This window comes from Abramis brama (assembly GCF_963993115.1).
Source record: "Abramis brama genome assembly, chromosome: 5".
Lineage (NCBI taxonomy): Eukaryota > Metazoa > Chordata > Actinopteri > Cypriniformes > Leuciscidae > Abramis > Abramis brama.
Window position 1 is genome coordinate 33,794,901 of NC_139967.1, and position 23,334 is coordinate 33,818,234.

Here is a 23,334-nt window from a genome sequence, read left to right on the forward strand (position 1 = left end):
TGTATAGATTAATGTCTTTCCCTCATGTTCTTTTTCTCTCTCTTTATTTATTTATTTATTTTTGTCTTCAGCTCATTGTTCTTTTTAGTATTCTTATGACATTGAACATATTGTAAATACATTTTGTATATTGTATACAAAGTTGTATGTCATAAACGTGTCATCTCTGTATGTTTTGCAAAAAAAATTAAATAATAATAAAAGTAGACAGCTGTGAGCACGTCCCAGCCGGGTCCGTCACTTATTGGGTTCCCTGGAAACATTTCCGTTGTGTTCTGTTCTATTTGCAGCGCGTTTCTGTATTTGTTTGTGTTGTGAACTTTTGCAGCGCGTTTCTGTATTTGGTTGTGTTGTGAACTTTTGCAGCGCGTTTCTGTATTTGGTTGTGTTGTGAGTATTTGGAGCACACATGTGTTGTGAAACTGATGAAGATGTTTTCTTAATTTGCAGGTGGTTTTCTATTTGCATGTGTTTTCTTCAGTTGCAGTGCGTTGAGCTCTCTCGGCCACCGTACTATAGAGAGCCTAAGTCCCTCAAAATATTGTATGGTAGTCAATGGCGAGAGACAACAAATATTTTGATCTCGTTTGAATTGTGCCCTGATTTACACATATGATGTTTGTCAATTTAAAAGATACATTTTAAAGTCAAGAAAGTCGCAGCTTGATGTAAAACTGTTGAGGTATAAGACTGTGAAAATACGTAATTACAAAGACTACAAACCCAGAAGGCGCACATGGGACGTCATACCTTTTCTCTCAATGAATGAAGCTAACGTCTGACATTTTTTCTATAGTCTTACATTATAATCGTAACATAACACCGTCATGCCTGAGTGTTTTGAGCCAGAATACACACATACGAGCAACGGATCTTGTGACGTAGTACATAATGGGAGACGAGAGATGTAGTTCATTGAGCGATTTTCACATAAAACTAAACGTTACTCTTCTGTTTTATGACAAACTGCGACTTTCTTGACTTTCATAATTACCTTTTAAATTGACAAACATCATATGTGTAATTCAGGGCACAGTTCAGACGGAATAAAAAGATAAGTTGTCTCTCGCCATTGACTTCCATACATATTTTTTCCGAAATAAGGTCCCATGAGCCGGGGGGGGGGGGGGGGGGGATCTAGCATCTGGTTCTGCGTGGGACAGTCTTCGGTGTCGTGCTGGTCGAAGCAGTCGCATATGTCACAGAAGAGACGGGGAGGGGGGTTCTTTTTAACCGCCGTCTCAGAAAAGACAAGCTCTTAGACATTGCATAACATGATGAACTTATATAATAACAACTTTCTTTCTTTTTTACCCAATATACTTGTGTAAAACAACATTTTATTTGCATATCAACATGATAAACTGAACAAGGTGAAACATGGATAACCCAAACGGAAATAATCCAATTCAAATCAATATATGAGAATTAAGTAATAAACCTTGAAGTAACACTCTTTACATTTAGGAATACACCTCTATAAATGTATGTACACACAATGACCTTTTTGTTTGAAGAACTACAAAATCTTTATGTTAGTCAACTAATATAAAACCAGTAATTATAGTAATTAAGTTAACTGAGACGTTTGTGTTTGAAGATTGAAAATAAATGAGTGACTCTTGGGATTGTATGCTGGGATTTAAATAAATAAAAAAGCACCTGTTATGAGTGTCTATTTCGGTTGCAACGTTTACGTTGAGCGCTGCTTCAGCAATCTTCTCTATAGATTTTAGGTCTTCGTTCTTCCGCTGCAGATCCACAATAACCGTGTTCAGGAATTCAACCTTTCCCAAAGAAATCAGCAAAGTCAATTAACATGATTCAATAAACCCAGAGAAGTTGCTTTTAGAGATTGAGACTCTATTCTGATACCATTTTAGGGCTGCACAATATATTGAAATATCGCAAATGTATATCGCGATATGCATATCGCAACGGCTTGCAATAACTGGAGTCATGAACAAAGGACAAAGAGAAAATCACTCACTGCTCTTGGCTGAATAACTTTTGTAGCTTTAACAAGAATCAGTATATATTTAATTCATACAGTGAAAACTAATCAGCGTTTTATTTTTACATTTGATTATTCAGTTTCTGTTGTAGGATACAAACCTAATGTAGGATTACCTAATGCAACCTGAAACCCTGAACCCAATGGTTTACACTGATGTTAAAATAACACTTCCTATGCTACAGTAAAACACTGATGTTAACTTTCAGAAGCTGTAGGGATGTTTTTTTATCAAAAAAGAATGTGAAACACGTATGTAGGTTATATAATTTTAAATATATTTCAGTTTGTTGTACAGGTGAGGTGGCATTACCTGCTCTGGCTTTCCAGCCTGTCGCACCTCCTCCGGTGCCATTGGGACAGCTGCAGGGTCATCAGCTGGACACCGCCGTTCATAGATGTTTTGCCCCCATGACCAGTACATCTCCAGGCGGGGGGGGCGGTGGCATGCCGGGGACGTCTCCCCACCACCCCCTGCAGCTGCCTTCACTGGGGTGATGATCCCCACCCCATTTCTTTCCTCCTCAACCAAAGCCAGTAGCTCCCTTTCTCTGCTTCCTCTCCCAGCACCCCCGTGGCTTTCCTCAGCCTTGAGCCTGTTACGCCCACTCCGTGTAGCAGCTGGACTGCTGCTTTGCCCACGAAGCCTCGACAGCCAATCTCCACAGGGTGAACAGTTGCTTTCCAGCCAGCATATTTACACTCTGCTGCTAACTCGGCGTACTTCTGGCGCTTCCTTTCGTGGGCTGCTGCCATATTCTCCTCCCAGGGGATGGTTAACTCGATGAGGAGGGCTCGCTTCGCCGCTGTAGACCACATGACTATGTCTGGTCGGAGAGCGGTAGTCATGATCTCTTTTGGAAAGACCAGCTGTTTCCTAAGATCTGCCAGCATCTGCCACTCTTTACCAGGTGCGAGCATGTTGCCCTTCTTCTCAGGAAATAGATGTATACCACCGGGCTTTACAAACCCTGTCAGGGCATGCTCTTTTGTTGCCGGTGACTGGTTCGCTGCCACCCTACAGCCCTCCAGGATCTCGGCCAGTTTCGTCAGTATTGTATCATGGCGCCACCTGAAGCGTCCCTGGGTCAGTGCCACTCCGCATCCTGACAAAGTGTGTTGAAGACTTGCCTTGGCGCTCCCGCACAGATGACAGCCCACCTCATCACCATACCACAGTGTGAGGTTCCTAGGGCATGGAAGGGTGTCGTAGGTCGCCCTCAACAGGAAACTGAGCCTGGATTGAGGCGTCCTCCAGATATCCGCCCAGGTAAAACGCCTGTTTATGGTAGCATCCCATCTCGTCCAGGCTCCTTGCGCGCCCTGGGATATTGCTTTCAGATGGAAACGCTCCTTCTCCAGTCTGGTGATTTCGTCCACCACCATGATCTTCTGCTGTCTCTTGGTGGCTTTGGACCAGAATTGCTGCGCTGCTCCCCAGCCCAGGCCAGCACGACTGGTCTGGACGGCCCCCATCACTTCTCTGTGTTGCAGACTGGCGATGGCGCGCTCCACCTCTGTTTGCGCCTTCCATTTGCGGTCTGTGCGGATGGGAACGTTCGCACTCCTTATGAGCGGGTCTGCTGAGTTCTTTAGTTCCAGCACAAGGCGAGCCTTTTCCTGCTTATATCCGAGGCTGATGGATTTGATCGGGAGCTCCAGCATGCTCCGACCGAAGAGCCCTGCATCTGAAAAGCATCGGGGCAAGCCTAGCCACTTACGGATGTAGTTGTTGGCTAGGCTATCCATTCTGCTGACATGTGATGAAGCGATTTCACAGACCTTAAGGGGCCACAGGATACGTTGGTACAGGATGTGCTGGTAGCACCACACCTTGTGCTTCCCGGGCAGTTGACTCTGCTCAATCTTTGCCAGACCTTCTGCGAGTTGCTGTTTGGCTATCTTTCCCATCTGCCTGTCTGACAAGTCTGCCGTGTACAGCCTCCCCAGGCTTCGCAGTGGTTTTTCGTCCAGCCGTGGAATGGGCTCCCCTCCTGCGACAAAGCTGTCCTGGACCTGCATTACACCTTTCCTTATCGACAGGCTTCTTGATTTTTCCGCCTTGACCTTCATCCTCGCCCAAGTGAGAAGTTCATCAAAGCGCCTGAGGAGCCTGTTTGTACAAGGAGCCGTTTGAAGGATGCTTGTCACATCGTCCATGTAGCTCCTCAGGGGTGGTAGCCTCACGCCTGATGGTAATTTGATACCTCCAACTACCTGCCTGGCCCCTATGATGATTACCTCGAAAGCCATCACAAACAGGATGGGGGAGATGGCGCACCCCATCGCAATGCCACGTTCTAACTGCTGCCATCCTGTCGTGTAGCCCTCTAGTGTGAAACACATGCGCAGGTTGCTGAAATATCTGGCAATGATGTTCTTTACACAACCCGGGACATGGAAGAACTCCAAGGCGAACTCAATCAGCCTGTGTGGAACTGAGCCATATGCATTGGCCAGGTCCAACCAAACCACATGCACATCACTCTTCTCTCTCCTGGCGCGCTGGATCTGCTCCCAAATCAGCGAAGAGTGCTCAATGCATCCTTGAAAGCCGGGAATTCCAGCCTTTTGGCAGCCTGTGTCGATGTACCCATTTGCCATGAGAAAGTTGGTCATTCTCTTTGCCAGAACGGAGAAGAAAACCTTCCCCTCTATGTTCAACAAGGCAATGCTTCTGAACTGGCTGATGGTCTGGGAGTTCTGCTCCTTGGGAATAAATACGCCGACGGCTTGCTGCCACTCTGCTGGGACTTGCTGCTTCCTCCAAGCTGTTTTCATTAGCTTCAATAGTACCTTTACTACCTGCGGGCAATTCTTGTAGAGCTTGTAGGGAAGCCCATTCGGCCCTGGGGCTGACGCTGACCTTGCCTTCCTGATTACCTCCTCCACTTCTCGCAACTTAGGTGGAGAACTGTCGAAAGGTAAAATTGGGGGGGCTGGCCGCGGTACATACCCTGGAGAACCAAGGTGTGATGTTCGTTTGCTGTCACTGTACTGGCTCTTGATGTGCTGTTCCAGCTCCTCCTTACTGACGTTCAGCTTTCCGCTTCTCTTTTCGTCCAACAACTGCCGGGCATACTTGAAGGGATCTCTAAAAAAGTTGGTTCTCTCTTTCTCCCATCTCTTCCTCCTCCTCCTAATCCTCTCCACTCTCCTCAGCCTGGCGAGGTTTTGTCTGACCTTGTCCCACAGGACCTTCAGGCCTTCCTTCTCCTGAGATGCAGCCTTTCTCCAGTTCCGACGGAGCTGGCGCCTTGCTTTAATGAGCTGTTCGATCTCTCTCTCTCTTCTTCCTTTGGCTGGGGCTGTGGGCTCTTTTTTACTGACCTCGCCAAACCTCTCTCTGCATACCTCGAAGATGATGTCCCCAATGATGTTCAGTTTGCTTTCGATGCTCCCTCTCAACGCCAGCTCCAACAGTTGGCTCAAGTCAGCATCCAGACTCTGCCACGCCACCCGGTCATTCGCTTTTGGCCACTTGATCTTTCCGCGCCTACCTGGCTGCTTCGTTACTGGCTTTATCAGGTGTGCCTCTGGTGGGCTGGTGTCCTCGTAAACGCAGGGTACTTTCTCCATCATGGGGTTTCCTTCAGCCACATCAGGAGACTCAGCACCATTGGGTCCTGCAGCACTGTGGTTGCACTTCCGGCTTCTGGACCCTATCGTCTGACCTGCTTCCTGAGCAGTGCGAGGTTGCTGGTCTGTCTGCTTCACACACTTCATCTTCCCTTGATGGATACGCAGTCCCCTGCTTGACGAAGATAATTTAAGTTTATTTTACACACTTTAAGCATTATTGTATTGCATATTGAATATCGCATTATTTAATGAGTTATCGCATTTTTCTTCAATATCGTGCAGCCCTAATACCACTGTTATGTAATATTGCAATGCCAACTTGTTAAAATTAGATTTCTATTTGTAGGATTTTTTAGATATCCGTAAATGACTAGTAATGTAAGTACCTTTTTTAATTACTTTTATTGATTTATTTATTTTATTTTTTTACTAAGCATCGGAAAATTTAACATCAGCCTGGCAAATCCTTTTGAGAGTCAAAAAATGTAAATGACAAACGGATAACAAGATTCTGACAAGATGAACACTTTGGTGAATTTGTGGTTTGATCCAAACTTTGATCCAGCAAAGTCCAGTCTGAGTCGTGTTCGACAATCACTATCACTAAAGTTTTGCCATGAAATCACTCTGCTTGTATGCTTTCTTTTTTTTTTTTTTCTTAATTTTACATTTCAGAAAACTGAATAGGGGAAATACCATGAAAACAAAATTATTTTTCCAGTCAGTTTTAATTTTCCGTAGTTTTTTCAGACCTGGAAATTACTCAAATCAAATTCCATGCTTTTCTAAACTGCGTAGGGACCCTGAATTTAATTGTACAACTTTTAAATTAAGAATTAACAGATTATATCAATAATATTATACATGGTTAATGCAAAAAGTGTGCGAAAAGCCTACAAACAAACAAACAAATCTTTATTACTCATTTTTAGGAACAAAACAAAATTTTTGTGTAAAATAACATTGTAATTGTTTGCCTAAGCAATGCTCACTCTTGTAGGTCCGTGGGCCAAAAGAGCAGTATGTCAATATAATTATGTGTGATAGGAAAACAGTCCAGTCTGCATACCTGATGCTCAGCATTTTCCTTCGCCTCCCTCCATGTTTTCAAGACAGAATCATCTGGTTGGAATGTAAAACACACACATGCGAACCGGTCATGTAGATTAAACAATATCTATAGTCTTACTGAATTTAATTTGACATTTAACCCGTGATATTTATTTTTAACTGATTTAATAGAAACATGCTGGTTTAAAACAACTATGTGTGGAGTGGTACCTGAGCCGGTGCCCTAAGCGTCAGCTAGACTCCTCTCGAGAGCCTTCAGTCGCTCCTGAAGCTGAGTGTTCTCACTCTTGTGGGATTTCAGATTGGACTGAAGCGCCTGTGTCTTGTCACACAGACCTGCTATCTGCTTGCAAGAACCACACACACACACACACACACACACACACACACACACACAAAAATTGAGCAAACCTGAAATTCGCACATTCAAACTCTAAACCAAAAGGACGTTACCTCATTTCTCAGAGAGTCTAATTCTTTGTCCTTTTCTGAGACCAAGGCACTCTGTGTTTGGAGAGATTGCTGAAGTGCTTCCTTCTCCTTTTCTGTCTCTTTTGTTAAAGTGCTTTCCCTGTGCAGAAGACAGATTGTATGTGTGCATTCTGCATCCATTAAAACGGTAATAGGATCAGAATGTCTATATTAAAACAACGAAACAAGGACTTCTATTTAAAGTAGTCAAATTGCTGTACATTTCCTGTATTTGCTTACCTCATTTTTATCTTCCTCAATTGACTGTTGAGGCTGTCCCGCTCCTTTTTGAGCTGCATTAAGAGTGAACAGAATATCATATTTATGCAAAAATTAAAAGGCAAAATCCATATTAGTATTTTCAGTTTCTTTAAAAATAAATAAATAAATAAACTTATTATAAAGTCTGGTGCACTTTTCAGCTTTTTCTGCCCAAGTACCACCCACAAAGACATGTAAACTTGTTTTGTTTTGCTTTTATGAGCAATTTAAGGGTGGATTTATCTGAAAATTAATCAAAAATAATTCAGATTTCTCTTTTCTACAGACCTTAAGCTGTCTGCCTATTCACGGCATACATGAGCGCCAAGTTAAAACTTGCACACTGCTAAATATTTGAGATACCTAAAATGATGTTACTTAAAACGTACGTATAAACCAAATATTTCAGGAAGCCTACAACAATACATTTATTTCTATAAATATTATACATTTAAAATATAGCCACATGCAGCAATTACTGGGGTCCAAGCACCAAAAGTTAATATGAACAAATAGGTGATACTTGTGATTTCCTTGTATCGTTCCAAATATTATGTGTTTTTATACTGCAAAGTCAACTTGAATCTTGAATCTCCACTGATACTGAGAGTTAGGGTTTGATGAAACACCTTACAAAAATACATGATAGTTCAAAAAGGAAATCATGAAATATTCAGCCATTCAAACTGATGGTAAAAATTATAGACCTAAAAAGATTTATTATCCATCAACATTAGTATTACAGCCCTCATCACAATTTGTGATATTTGGCATGTTTCCTCAGACTCTCCTGTTGGACATGTGCACCAAATTTTGTGAAGTTTGGACATTCACAAAATATATAATAGTAATTTTGAAGAAATTTTGAAGAAACTTGACACATGTCCTCAGAATCTCCTGATGTCTGACGTCCTGCAGATATACGTGAATTAGTAAAAATGGGCATCGCCTGACTGTTTAATTTGCTCGTATCTTCGCAACACTTTGACCAATCAAAATTCTTTTGATAACTTTCCATAACCCTCAGGTCATGGTTGTCATAACACACACTAAGTTGAGTATAAATACACAAGATATAGAAGAAATGTCCATTTCAATGCGTTCTTCGTCAGACTCATTTGCATGTTATTTGAGAATGGTTTTACTAATCAACTTTAATTCTATAACTGTTTGTCAACATGCTCTTAAAGTCCATCTTGCAGGTTTTTTTCTTTTTTTCAAAATGAATATAACCTTGTATGAAAATACCATATGAAAAGTAAATGCAGGATTAAAAATTGTTTTGCAAGACATAAGGGCAAAAATTTAGTAGAAAACGTGACAGTTTCCTTGACCGTTTTGAAAAAACGCGTTTTTTTCCACAACCGCGTCATATGACGTCACGACAGGGAGTCGTTTGCATTCGTTTGCATGTAATGCATTTATGTGTTTGTTATTAGTCTGCAGCCGACACTTATTATTATTATTATAAATATAATATGTTCTATAATTTATTTTGAATCTGTACAAACCGACTTTAATGTTTGTGTTGGCTGTTTCTACATATAAAGTTTTTATACAGTAAGACAGTTGTGATTGTGATCATTTTTTTATTCATTGTCACCAAATGGGGCCATTCAAAGCCTTTATAAAGTCCCTCTTCCTCTGGAAACTGTCTCCTAATGGCTGACATACACAACACATGCAGGTAAGGGTCTAAATCAGGGGTGGGCAAACTTTTTGGCTCAAGGGCCACACTGGGTTTTAAAATTTGACAGAGGGCCGGCCCAGTAGCAGATTATGAAACACGATCTCATGAAAGTGCGTATCTATACCACAAATTTTATTTCTCGTGCCATATACGCCAAAAATGTTTTTTGCTTGCATATGCTACGCACTGTAAACCCCTTGGTTAGGATTACGGGTGCGGAGTGCGTGCCTATTACACGCCATAAAGTGCGTATCATATGCACGCGAAAACTGCGTATCATAAGCACTACAAATACAATTCGTGGTATTCGCACTTTCATGAGATCGGGCTGAGCAAACACATTTACGTTGTGGCAACGTCTGCGCGAAATTCAATAACTGAGAGACTACATTCTGACAATACATTTTTTATGCTAGATATCCCCTATTTAGCATGTTATGTTTTGAGGTTAATTTTTAATTAGTCAGATGTTAGATAATTATAGCCTATATTTTTAAATATTGTTTATCCTTATTATTATTTAAGCATCGTTGGCCAACTATGGTCGCAAGTTCATCGCAATGTCCATTGAACTCTATTGGTAACGACGGAACTTGCGACCATAGTTGGCCAACGATGCTTTCGGGAAACGCACCCCAGGTGTGCAAGCGGTTACCAAACATTTTTTTCTCTGTGAGTTTCCAAAAAAGGAAAAAACATTAACGTGCAACAAGTCTATGCGCTTAAGTCGCTGTCTGTTTGGTTTCCATGGTGACGCGTCATTGCTTGTTACGTGACACACACCGCAGCCACAACAGCGCTGAATGAATGATGATCTGCTTTTATGTCATTTTTCCTTTTTTACATTTGTTAGCTATGGCAAGAAATATCTGATATTCCGATTGTCAAATATATGCAACGCAATATATATATATATAGCCTATATATAACGAAAAAGTATTGTAAGAAAAAGGCAAAATGAATGCGATCTTAAGACAATTTTTTAAATACTCGACGGGCCGGATTAAACAGCCTAACAGTATGTGGCCCGCGGGCCGTAGTTTGCCCACCCCTGGTCTAAATACTAGCTTTGCTATTGCCTGATACATGCTAATAATCTGTACAGTATTGTGATCTGAGCATAGTGTTATACATATTGTCGGCTAACATGAATACATCTATAAGCTAACACTGTTCTCTCACCGAGACCCTGCCCTGTTCTCCTGACAGCACAACTCACCGTTGTTCTGTCTAATCCTGGCCTGCCCTGCTCACTTGGCTTCAAATCAGGTTCATAATTATATGATATCATTATATATATCAATTATATGAATTATTATATATCATATACGAGTAAACATTTAGGCTACAATTTCCTCAGCGTCCGAGCTGTCATTGCTTTCCTATTGTTTACTTTGACCGCTCTCCCTGCCGTTACGTCACTTCCGGTTTGGCGGTTTTCAAATGCGGAAGTAAAATTTTATCACAAAAACGACTCCAGAAGCCTAAATAGCGTTTTTTATAAGTATATGTTTATATATAAATCTAGTTCCTAAGTTATTTTTCTATACATTGGCTTACTGGGTACTCTAACCTGCAAGATGCCCTTTAACATGATCTGGGCTGGGTTTCCCGAAACCTCCTTAACGCTACGTCGTTCTTAAGTTACACCTTAAGCTGTACCTTATCGTTAATACGCGTTTCCCAAAACGTTCTTAGTTAAGTATACCTTCTGTAAGTCATACGTTCGGAAGGTTGGTCTGGACCACTCTTAGCTTTACCTTATCACTGTTGCAGGTCTATACGAATATAATTCTGAAGTTTTAATACACCCATTAGGGGTGTAACGGTTCACAAAATTCACGGTTCAGTTCGATACGATACACTTGTGTCACGGTTCGGTTCGGTACGTTTTTGATACAACAAAAAGAAATAAATGCCAGAGAAATTTCCTTGATTTAATTTTTTTTATTCTTTTTTAGATTAAAACTAAAATCATAAAGTATGATATTTTTATACTTTGAGCAATTCTAGAGCTATAATTGACTCTTCTTAGGAGCATATAAAACAAATCAGCTCCTTGGAAAAAATTAAATGTAATATTGTAGTAGTTATAAACAAAGGTTTATTTTAGTTCAGATTAAAGGTCCCGTTCTTCGTGATTCCATGTTTCAAACTTTAGTTAGTGTGTAATGTTGCTGTTAGAGCATAAATAATATCTGTAAAATTATAAAAGCTCAAAGTTCAATGCCAAGCGAGATATTTTATTTAACAGAAGTCGCCTACAGCGAACGGCCCGTTTGGACTACATCCCTCTACTTCCTTCTTTAATGACGTCACTAGAACCGTTTTTTGACTAACCTCCGCCCACAGGAATGCTCCCTCAACTCTACCGAAATTCGTTTATGTACTTGCGCACTTCTTATAACTTACTGTGTTTACTCAGCTCTTACGGTGATTTTCTGAAGTAAAACTGACGCTTCATCTTTTGTGTGATGTACAATAAACTTTATTAAACTCATCAGATGTTTGATCATCATTCAGACAGCAGACTTGTAGGCTATTAATAAATAATGCATACATACAAGCAGATGACAAATACGTTATAATAACCGTAATTAAACTACTAAACTATACCCGTTTCATCTCTATACAGCACTCTGACTCTGTAGGCATTATTGTCCGACTCGAAATGAACACCGTTACTGAGAGTTTCTGATATTATCATCATTCCGTGAGATGAAATTGTCCTGAGAGACTGAGCACGAGCTCGTGAGGCTCCGCCCCCTGGGTCGTGCAGCAGAAGCTTATTTGCATTTAAAGGGCACACACTAAAACAGCGCGTTTTTCTGTGCCCCAAAAAATGACAATTTAAACATGCTGTAAAAAATGATCTGTTGGGTATTTTGAGCTGAAACTTCACATACACACTCTGGGGACATCAGAGACTTATTTTACATCTTGTGAAAAGGGGCATAATACGGGACCTTTAACATTTGAGGGCAGCAATTGTATTCATAATGTCAAAATAAAACCGACGTAATGTTACTTGAAGGCATTATAGCCTACTATTCCTGCCAAACTTCCATGGTTGCAGTTTGTGTTACTACAGTAAATCCATGGTGAATGTTGCTGATCTGTGGACACTGGATAGTTCATTCATGGGCATGCCACAATGTTTCTTCCTGGTTTCCACGCCAGCGCTGTTTGATCCGTTAATAACGGAGAAATGTGAATGTTTCTCACTAGATCTCGCAGCGATGTTATTACTTCAGTGGCGAATTCAAATGCTGTCTTTACTGGGTCTCTTATTAGCGCTGTGTAGTAACAGTGTCGCATGATCACGATTGGCTCGCGCTACACTGGTCCAAACTGATAAACGGTCCTTCAGCCACACAATAACGAGCATGATGTTGGGCAATGTTGTGGTCGCGCCGGCGTCTCTTACATTATGAGCGCGCTTGCCACGCGCAACGCGCCTACATTTAAAATACAGTGTTTCCCCTAGAATTTTTTTTTAAATAACCCCTTAAACCATGACTTCTGGCAAGTTTTGTGGATAGAAATGGACATTTTGAGACATACAAATATACCATCAACAGATTCAAGGCATGATTATTGCAGCACGTACCTTGAACTGGTCACAAATAGAAACTTTTAGAAAATAGAAACAAATAGAAAATTTTAGACAGGATTATTCATGTTTTTCTTTTGTGTTAATTTTCAGCTATAAGTTAGAAATTGATAGGGGAAAAATGAAACGGCACAACCAAGAAAAAGATTATTTACAATTTATTGAAAATTTTATCTTAATGACAAAGGCCACACCCAATCTGGGAGCACTTAATTTTACTGGGCTTTTCATAGAAGATCTCTAAGGCTCTTTAGTAACTGAATGCTATTGTGGGGGGGCCATTAATGCTGACACGCATGCACGTGGCCAGATGCTGTCCTTGTAGCCTATTCCTCAGGTCTGTCTTCACCTAGAAATAACTTAAAGGTGAAAATTTTCACTGAAAAAAAAAAAAAAAATTTCACTGACAAATTTTAATATTCAGTAAGAATCCACAAGCTTCTGTTGTTGCTATGCAACCATAAACAGAGAGGCGCGTCTGGAAAAACGAGCGCGCCGCGTCGCTTCTATTATGAGCGCGCTTGCCGTGTCTACATTTTAAATTACGAATTTGCACGCGCAAAAAACGCGCTATGTGGACGGCCTCTTATGCCAACGTGACATTAGCCTAATTGAAAATATTTCCATATGTGGCTCTTTCCTCCTTTCTTGTCAACAAGTGGATTCAGAGCCACCGCATTAGCAGCGCCGGCGGTCGCCATATCTAAGTGTTTTTAGGTGTGTAAGTGAATGATGTGAATGTCGTGATATTACTGATCATGTGAAGATTTTGCAGCGGCGCTAAAAAGCCACTTCGCTGCTGCTGAATACATTGTAGGGGGAACACTGAAATAATGAAATTTTGGTCGGCAGGAAAAATGGTCCAACTCTCGGTTCGGTTTGAAAATGCGTACCGAAAACCGAACCGAAAGCCTCGTACCAAACGGTTCAATACGAATACGCGTACCGTTACACCCCTAACACCCAAACAGTGTTCAATTAGGCTAATTCAAGTGTTTTCATGCAAAGAATAAAATTGTCATTACACTGATTTTTGTTAGATTTTTAATTATATTATTATACAATATTATTAATTTAACTAAAGAGCGCTTTTAAAGGCCAGTGAAAGCATAGGCTACTGTCAGAAGTCCTATTCGGACGCTAATATTGTTTATCATGGGCTCGTACGGTATTTTAAACATTTACAGGGGTAAGTTGGTGATTTTAGTGCCGTCCAAATCCATAATATCAGTGTTTTTTCTCACCCAACCCGCGTAAAAATCCCTGGCCAAATTAGTACCTAGGGCCTACTGTTTTTTTGACAAACAGGTCGTGTGGTAATTTAATTGCCGTCTGAATCCACATCTCTGAGTTTTCAAGAAGAGATTCAAAATCCACAGTTTAAATCCTTTTTGATCACTGCCGAGCATGTACACTTTTATTACTGAAATGCTGGAAAATATTTACAAGAATAATATTTCATCGCAGCTCCACCTCAGCGAACAAAAATGGGAAAGAGAAGAAAGCATGTAAAAATTTGAAATGGTTATTATGGCAGCAATATATTAGCCTGACTACGTCAGACTTCGTACTTCCGCTCAATTTCAGTTCGCTTCTGTACTCAGTCTGAGATATCGACCTATCTCCCAGTTTTCCTCCGGCCTGAAAACAGCTGGCCAATCAACGAACAGAGGGCGGGCTGAGAGCCGTGACGTAGACGCTGATTGTACCGTGGATGCGTAGATTTACTTCACATAATCTGCAAAAGTCGACACAGCCATGTTCACTCCGGTATTTCGCTCAATGGTTTTGTTTTCGCATCATACATGTGTTTACAGTGGAAGTTTGATACGGCTGAGCCAGCGCATAACACACGTCATAACCAAACGTTATGTGATTGGCTTACGGGTAACCAATGATTTTAAACTTCAGACAAGCGCAGACAAGCTAACAATAACAAGCCTTTGGTGCTTGGCTGCTATTAATAATAATAATAATAATAATAATAGTCTGGACTACGTGACAGACTTTCTGGAACTGGCTTATCAGACTCCCCTGGATGAGGTTTGTTTGATGCTGTTTTTCCGTGGAGGACTGTCCGAGCCTCTCTACTCGTCGATGCCTGAGCCTAACGGGACTCTGATTCAGTATATCGAGTGGGCTCTTTCCATGAGCGGTTCGTCGTTTACAGTGGGCTTAGCGGAGGAGGTACAAGTGCTTCACGTGGGCTTCATTGAACCAGTGCTTCTCACGTGCTCCGCCGAGTCAGCGTTTCACGCGAGTCCCATTGATCCAGATATACACATGTTCTCCGTCGAACCAGCGCTTCATGAGAGGTCTGCCGAACCAACGCCGCGAGAGGATCCCGTCGAATTAGTGCTACAAATGAGTCTCGTTGAGCCAACGCTTCAAGAGGGTCCCGCTGATTCCACTCATCGCGTCTGCACAGCCCAGTTGTCTGAGTCCAGCCCTGCCCAGTTGTCTGAGCCACCATTCCCGGTGGCGCGCCTTCGCCGATGTAGGAGGAAGAAGAGGAGGACTGGCTTGGCTCGATTGGCTCCAGAGGGCGTTCCCAGGCTCCTCGCACTGCCGGCCCCACCTCTGCGCTTCGCCCTGCTGGCCCCGCGGGGCAGTAGGCACTCTGAAAGGGCCATGGAGGCGGCGCCTACGTGGATCCTTGCACGGCTTTATATGCCTGAGCTTCCTGTGTCGCCTGAACTTCCTGTGCCGCCTGAACTTTCTATGCTGCTGGTCCGGTCCAGTTCTATGCCCCATACGCCTTGGTCCCCGTCTGAGTCTGCTCCACCCTGGTCCCTGTCTGAGTTTGCGCCAACAGGGCTTCCGTCTGACTCTGCTTCGCTCTGGTCCCCGTCCAAGGGTGCTCCGCCGTGGCCCCCCGCACGACCTGCTCCGCCGTGGCCCCCCGCACGACCTGCTCCGCCGTGGCCACCCGCACGCCCTGCTCCGCCGTGGCCACCCGCAGGACCTGCTCCGCCGTGGCCCCCCACACAACCTGCTCCGCCGTGGCCCCCCACACGATCTGCTCCACCGTGGCCACCCACCCGCCCCTCCCCCCCTCCCCTAATTTTCTGAGATTTTGAATTTGGGGTTTTCATAAGCTGTAAGCCATAATCATCAAAATTATAACTTTTGCATGATATTCTAATTTTTTCGAGTTTCATCAGTAAGAAACCCCTACAAATACAATAGGATTCCAGCACTTTGTTCTTGGACCCCTTAATCATTTCTGTACATTACATTAAAGCACTTGATTGCATAAAGCCACCAAATTAACTTACTTTGGGTGTTAAAATATGTTCTCAAACTGGGATAACCACTGTGTAATGTGAGAAATTTCTTCTTGAATATCATTAAAAAAAAGATATGTAAACAGCCACAATACCTCATTTCTCAGAGTCTCTAATTCTTTGCCCTTTTCTGAGATCAAGGCACTCTGTGTTTGGAGAGATTGCTGAAGTGCTGCTTTCTCCTTTTCTGATTCATTTGTTAAAGTGCTTTCCCTGTGCAGAAGACAGATTGTATGATGTGTGAATTCTGCATTCATTTGGGGGTTGAAACAAAGTCTCTCTATACATGATGCCATTACAAACAAGTTCTGTTTCCTTACCTCATTTTCATCTCCTTCAACTGATCATTGAGGTTGTCACACTCCTTTTTGAGCTGCATTAAGAGCTGCATTGAATAACATTTAATTAGCACATTAATCATCACATCATAGTCTTACAAAGATTTAAGGCAGGGGTCGGCAACCCAAAATGTTGAAAGAGCCATATTGGACCAAAAAAAAAAAAAAAAAAAAATCTGTCTGGAGCCGCAAAAAATTAAAAGCCTTATATAAGCCTTATAATGAAGGCAACACATGCTGTAAGTGTCTATATTAGCTTTATTAGCCCCCTAGTATCAAAATGATAAGTAGGCTACAATGAGCATTCATGAGCATTCACTAAATTCGAGGCTTCTGGTCATTCCTAGGATATCTAAGTCCACTAAAGGAGGGAGGGCGTTTTCACATTTAGCTCCTAAACTGTGGAATGGCCTTCCTGATATTGTTCGAGGCTCAGACTCGCTGTCCAAGTTTAAAACTAGATTAAAGACGCATCTCTTTAGCCAAGCATTCACATAATACCTACCTTTTATACTACAGTTGAATCAGATTGAATGCATTAATATTACGAACAGCAGCTACGCTAATTATTTCCCATCTGCTTTTCTGTTGTTATCTGTTGGTAAATACAGATCGTCAGCTCCAGTTTGTATCCAGCCTCTCATGGAAACTACAGATTCTCCAACACCCGTGCAGAGACGACTCGGCGCCTGTGAAGAGACGACTCGACGCTGGCGATATGTTTATGCCCTAAATCAATACATGATTAACTAACTGTATTTCTCTATGTACATTTCTGAAATGCACTTTCTGTAAAGCTGCTTTGAAACAATATGTATTGTGAAAAGCGCTATACAAATAAATTTGAATTGAATTGAATTGAATTGATTAAATGTTCGTTGACAGAAATGTTGAAATTAAATATTTATTATACACATTTTTACAACGTTGAAAAACTTCACACGTAAGTTTAAAATATTCTGGCTGACCCCCCAGCGTGAGTTTTTCAAGGCGACCGTTATTTAGAATGTGTCACTTTATGGTTTCCATGGTGACGCGTCATTGCGTGTCACGTGACACACCGCAGCAACAACAGAGCTGAATGAATGATGATCTGCTTTTATGTCATTTTTCCTTTTTTATTCAAAATATTCACAAATTTGTTAGATATGGCATGAAATATCTGATAATCCGATTGTCAAATATATGCAAGTGGAAGTGTTTTGTTGTTTAAACACCTTTATAACGATCGAGTTATTTGAGCTGTATGCGCGATGGGCGCCGCCATCTTAGTTTGTGCCGCAGATGCAGTTCAGAGAATCGGATCTGTTGGATTTACAACACGTGAATTCATCTATTTCTCTCGAAATACATAAAAGTAAGTGGCTGGTGAACTGGGAGAAGAATAATGTCTAATTATAATGGAAAGGATTATTATTGCCTCTTCCTTTAACATCAGTGTGTATTTTACAAACTCTAAATGTATTGTTTTTTTAGTACTTATATGTCTGAAACCTAAAATAAACATTATGTGGTTGAAAACACTGAAAAGTTGTGATATATGACAGCTCTGAGTGTGCCTTTCTCTGGCTCAGCGCCAGCCAACGCGTGAGAGCATATTTGAATTTAGCAGTTGAACACGTCATGCACTGACCGTTCTAATCACACCGAAGTGATCGTACGTGCGAAAGGGTTTTAAGAATGTTTGTCATGTTTTTCCTCCTACAGAAATTATATTAAAACAAAAAATATTTTTTCCATTTTCATATTTTTGAAAAGCTCCAGGGAGCCACTAGGGCGGCGCTTAAGAGCCGTATGCGGCTCTAGAGCCGCGGGTTGCCGACCCCCGATTTAAGGCATAAAATATTTACATTAAACATGCACACAACATCACCATTAAAAGCGACCAAAATTGAATTCAGCTCAATTATCTGGACACTGAATAGTTCTGTTAGAAAACATTCAGATGCAAGTCAAAATTAAATCAATGAAATGACACACATTATACAGTGAACATACATTTAGTAGAACGTTACTGTCTTTGTGGCTGCTGGTCAGGTCCATGGTTAGCTTTTCCTTCTCATTTTTCAGAGCATCCACTGCCTGGGTTTTTTCAGCAGCTGCTTGTTTTAACTCCTCACTGAAACACAACCAGCATTTATTCAAACAACACACAGAGACACATAAAACAGTGTGAAGGATTCTTACACCACTTCTAAAAACCACTATAAATAAAAGCACTTGTCAACGATTCTCCAACCTGTCCTAGAAAGCTGTAGTGCACATGTAAATGGGTCGACTGTATGGTCTGAAACTGCTCAGTATGTCATGATTGTGCCATCTATGAATTAGGCTATGCTAACACGAATAATGCAATACTAGTGCTACAGGTATGGTGACATGAATTTAGTCGAGGATGTGGTTTTCACACCGACCATTATAAAGGGGTGTAAATATTTGACCAGACAATTCTTTAAACTGTGAAATCTGGATAGGGAAAAAAATATGCATTAGAATATATTTCTAAAGCATCTGAAGCATCTGTGCTGAGATAGATAAAAGTTTACCTTAAAATATCAGTGAGGAATTGTATTTTGAATGCGTAATACATTGGGTGTTATTGTAATGATTGTAATTTTTAAATGGAATGGTTTTTAAAATCCATAATAAATGCATGGACGACCTTTTCCTCCCTTAGTTTTATACATAGTTGAATTAAAAGTAAATTAAATACCAGTAAAAGATTGAGATAAGACTTTAAACTGAGTGAAAAGTTGTCATGAATATAAAAGATAATTATCAAAGATTATTAGTTTTGTTTATTATTTAGCATTACGCCAGCTAGCACAGCTACAGTATATTTATGGTGAGAAAAAGTAAATAATTAAACAATGGTAACACTTTAGTTTAGGGTTCAGTTCTCACTATTAACAAGTTGTTTATTAGCATGCATATTACTAGAATATTGGCTGTTTATTAGTACTTATAAAGCCCATATTAATGCCTTATTCTGCATGACCATATTATACATCCCTTAACGCCTACCCAATTCCTAAACTTAACAACTGCCTATTAATAAGCAGTTATTGGGAGTTTATTGAGGCAGAAGTTGTAGTTAATAGTAAGAATTGGACCCTAAACTAAAGTGTGACCTAAATTATACATCTAAAAAAAATTGATTAAAAAAATCTAAAACTCTAAAAAATAACTTAAAAAAATAACCGAAAAGTGAAGAGTCCTAGAGTTCAAACCATCACAGTCCAAAAATATGCTTAAAAATATATGCTTTAGAGATATTGGACTCCTGCATAAAGGGAATAAAGAAGGATCTTCACCCATTAACACAAACTTGTGGATTAGTCCAGAGGGTAAATATCAATGAAAAATTACTATAATTTCACAATTCTACAAACAAAACAAAGATTTGCAGTGTGGATAAATGGTTAAGACACTCACATCTCTTTACTGAGGCTGCTGATCTTCTGACGGTCAGAACTCACATTCTCTTGATACTCGGAGTTCTGCTTTGTTACAGCATCCAGCTACAAAAAGTACAGAGAAAACCATTTAGAAATATGTTGGCCATCTTCTGATCATCTAAAAGTATACACAACATAGAACAAGGACAACCTGAAGCAGACACTAATAAATTATGAATAATTTTGCACACATCTTTACATAACATTGTCAGATAACACAGAAATAATATAGACTACTCCCACAGTTTTCAAAATTGATTGCATATTAGGTCAAGACATTCTGCAAGTTTAAAATCAGAAATATTTTTGTTAACACATTTACATGAATTATTCAGTAACACTGTGCTATTTGGCTGTAAACATGTCTAAAAATCCTTGACTTTATAGATGGATGAACTTCTGGTTATGCATTACTGACAATTTCTGTGTGAATTTGTACCTATGTAAACAGTCTGTTGCTAGTATCCTTACTTGTAGGGTTACTAGCTTTACATGGTTGAATGCATAATACTGCACATTTAAGATGAGTAACTGTTTTATCACAACAGTCACATGTAAACATGTATTTTGGTTATTATATAAACAGCCATACCTCATTTCTCAGAGAGTCTAATTCTTTGTCCTTTTCTGAGACCAAGGCACTCTGTGTTTGGAGAGATTGCTGAAGTGCTGCTTTCTCCTTTTCAGATTCACTTCTTGAAGTGCTTTCCCTGTGCAGAAGAGAGGTTGTATAATGTGTGCATTCGGCATTCAATGAAAAAAAAAAAAACATTTAACATCAACGGAACCTTTCCATTGCACAAAAGGTTCTTTATATTCACAAATTTTGGAACCTTTATTTTTATGTGTATGGACAACTTTTATGATGCTTTTTAAATTCTATTTAGAGTTTGAAAGTTCCTGTTCCTTGTATTATTTCATTGTATGAAAAAGAGCAGCTTGTCTGCTAAACATCCCCTTCTGTATTGCACACAAAAAACAAACAAGTTTGGCACGAGGGTGAGTAGATTATGACAATCCCTTTACAGCATTTCAGGGTGTAGGACTGACTGGGATAAAATAAAATAAAAACTTTTGGCATGTCTATTAAGTGCTATAAATATAATAACTTGGGTATTACAGTATTTTAAAGTGACTTAATTATGCTTTTTCGGATATTACCTTTCATGTAGTGTGTAATAGAGCTGTTAGTGAATGTAAAAGGTCTGCAAAGTTTCAAAGATCAAAGTGTACATAATTGGAGTTAATGTCTCCAAAAAGAAAGAACCGATTCTGAACTGCCTGACATGAGTCATCAGTAATTCCAGCAATTATTCCTGCTCGAAACATGCGTTTATAACATATCTGCATAATGCCAGCCTACAGTCTTCACTGGCTGCCCGCGAACAACGTCTACTTTGACCCTCAAACACTGTGGTTGTAGCTGAGACTGGAAGAGTTTGATTTGTGTTGTTGATGTGTTGAGAAGACGCTGTTTTCTGCACAGCAAAAAAAAATAATCTACTCTGCATGCACTTCCAAAAGATGAGGCATTGATACGGTAAAACTGACACAATCGTTACTGTTCATATCACTGTGTGTACAAATGCTGAGGAAGATACAGAGCTGAAATTGAGATATGCAAATGGCGTTTGGTTTCCTGTAAGCAGTAGACCAATCATAAAAAGACTGGGCCATCCGACCAATCAGAGCAGAGAAAGCTCTCAGAAAAGGCGGGGTTTAGATAAACTGGATCCTTGAACAAACTGTTTCAGACACTGTGAGAGAAGGGCTGATGCTGCAGAAGATATTATGAGAAGATTATAATGTTTTTGATCTTGGATGCATGTAAACCTATTGTAAGAGACTTCCCGATGAAAACTAGGAACCTTTAAAATAACAACAGGGGAACTTTAACATAATACTACAATTAAACATTTCAAAACTTTTATTTCCTCTCTTAATGCTAAAGAATAAACAAGAAGCGGATCTCTTGCATGGACAGCTCTCTTTCACAAACAACGCTGGTGAATCAGTAGGAGAGATCAGTTAATCTACTCTCACTGTCACGCAAAAGAGCACAAACTTTTTCTCGCGTATACATAAACTTGGTTTTGACAACTAGGAAAAGTTCCTTACCTCATTTTCATCTCCTTCAACTGATCGTTGAGACTGTCACACTCCTTTTTGAGCTGCATTAAGATGACAGTGAAGAGAATTCATTTACTTCTCACAAAATAGCACATAATAGTACATATAGCACAATAATAATAGTACTTATTGGCTAGTATATGAGCACAAAATGATATACAAGTTATTGTAAGGTTAGGCATAAAAATACTTAGCCAACAAACTACAAAGTTTACAATAAAATGTACATAAACTGCTGGTCATCATTTAATTAAATTTTTTTGTCACTTAAATATGATTGACAAGCAAAATAAAAAATTGGAGAAAAATATTATATAAAGTATTTCCTAGTGCAATATGAAAGAGTAAAATATTACGTGTAATTTGGTTAACATACATTTAGTAGAACGTTACTGTCTTTGTGGCTGCTGGCCAGGTCCATGGTTAGCTTTTCCTTCTCATTTTTCAGAGCATCCACTGCCTGGGTTTTTTCAGTGATTTCTTGTTTTAACTCCTCACTGAAACACAACCAGCATTTGTTTACGCAACAGAGACACACAAACTTATTTGGCTTATTATTATTAGAATTAATATGACACAGAAATTACTCAAACTACACAATTTCAACTGATAAAGAATTGCAGTGAGGATAAATGGTTACGACACTCACATCTCTTTACTGAGGCTGCTGATCTTCTGACTGTCTGAACTCACATTCTCTTGATACTCGGAGTTCGGCTTTGTTAAAGCATCCAGCTACACAAAAGTACAGAGAAAACAATGAGCAACTTAAAACAAGCACTAGTAAATATCAATGATTTAAGCAGTGGCGTGTTACGCAGTCACTCCTCCTAGACACTTTGGTAGGTTCGTTGAATTTTATATAATACATACATTTTTCAATTGACCGTTCGCAAAGACCCGCCCCCCTTAGTTACTGTCGCTATGTCCGACAAGCTACGCCGTTCTCATGCCACACCATGTTCTCATGCAGTGAAAAATACATCGCGGAGTAGAGAGGAGACTGACAACACGCTGACAGACAGGACAGAGCAGGTTACTTTTCGGTTACGTTTGATATTAAACATATTAAACAAAGTCTCACCTTTCAAATTTGGTCATTTTTAAAAAGAAATTTTAACAATAAATACCGTTTTGTTGCTCTTTAATGTGCCGTGACAGATCGCTGTAGAGCATCAGTTAAAGCTGCTCGTGAACCGATCATCTCTTCCTTCTAGTTAATTTATAGCCTCAAATAAACATGAACAAACACAAAAAGGAATGTTGTTTTAACCACAGAAAGGCGTCAGTACACTCCGTTTTTCAAGTTCAAATCCTCCTATGTTAATCTACTAACTCTCCTGACTGCTTTGTCGGACAAAATGGCGGATGGCGAAGTATGATTGGTCAGATCACCTGTCAATCAAGCTCCCTGCGAAG

At 40.2% G+C, this 23,334-nt stretch overlaps 1 pseudogene across 1 annotated transcript in view; it reads right to left on the bottom strand.

Moving 5' to 3' along the window:
* Positions 1-23,334, bottom strand: part of LOC311083778 — a 68,998-nt pseudogene that overhangs the window by 8,299 nt on the left and 37,365 nt on the right. Inside the window, exons 9-22 of the transcript in view lie at positions 22,565-22,650; positions 22,292-22,412; positions 21,904-21,956; positions 20,378-20,495; positions 19,763-19,848; positions 18,326-18,446; positions 16,310-16,362; positions 16,085-16,202; positions 7,379-7,431; positions 7,121-7,238; positions 6,878-7,010; positions 6,666-6,718; positions 1,663-1,787; positions 1,086-1,253 (exon numbers count right to left, since the gene is read on the bottom strand). The product of the transcript in view is annotated as an uncharacterized misc_RNA (transcript). The remainder of the gene's footprint in view (positions 1-1,085; positions 1,254-1,662; positions 1,788-6,665; positions 6,719-6,877; positions 7,011-7,120; positions 7,239-7,378; positions 7,432-16,084; positions 16,203-16,309; positions 16,363-18,325; positions 18,447-19,762; positions 19,849-20,377; positions 20,496-21,903; positions 21,957-22,291; positions 22,413-22,564; positions 22,651-23,334) is intronic.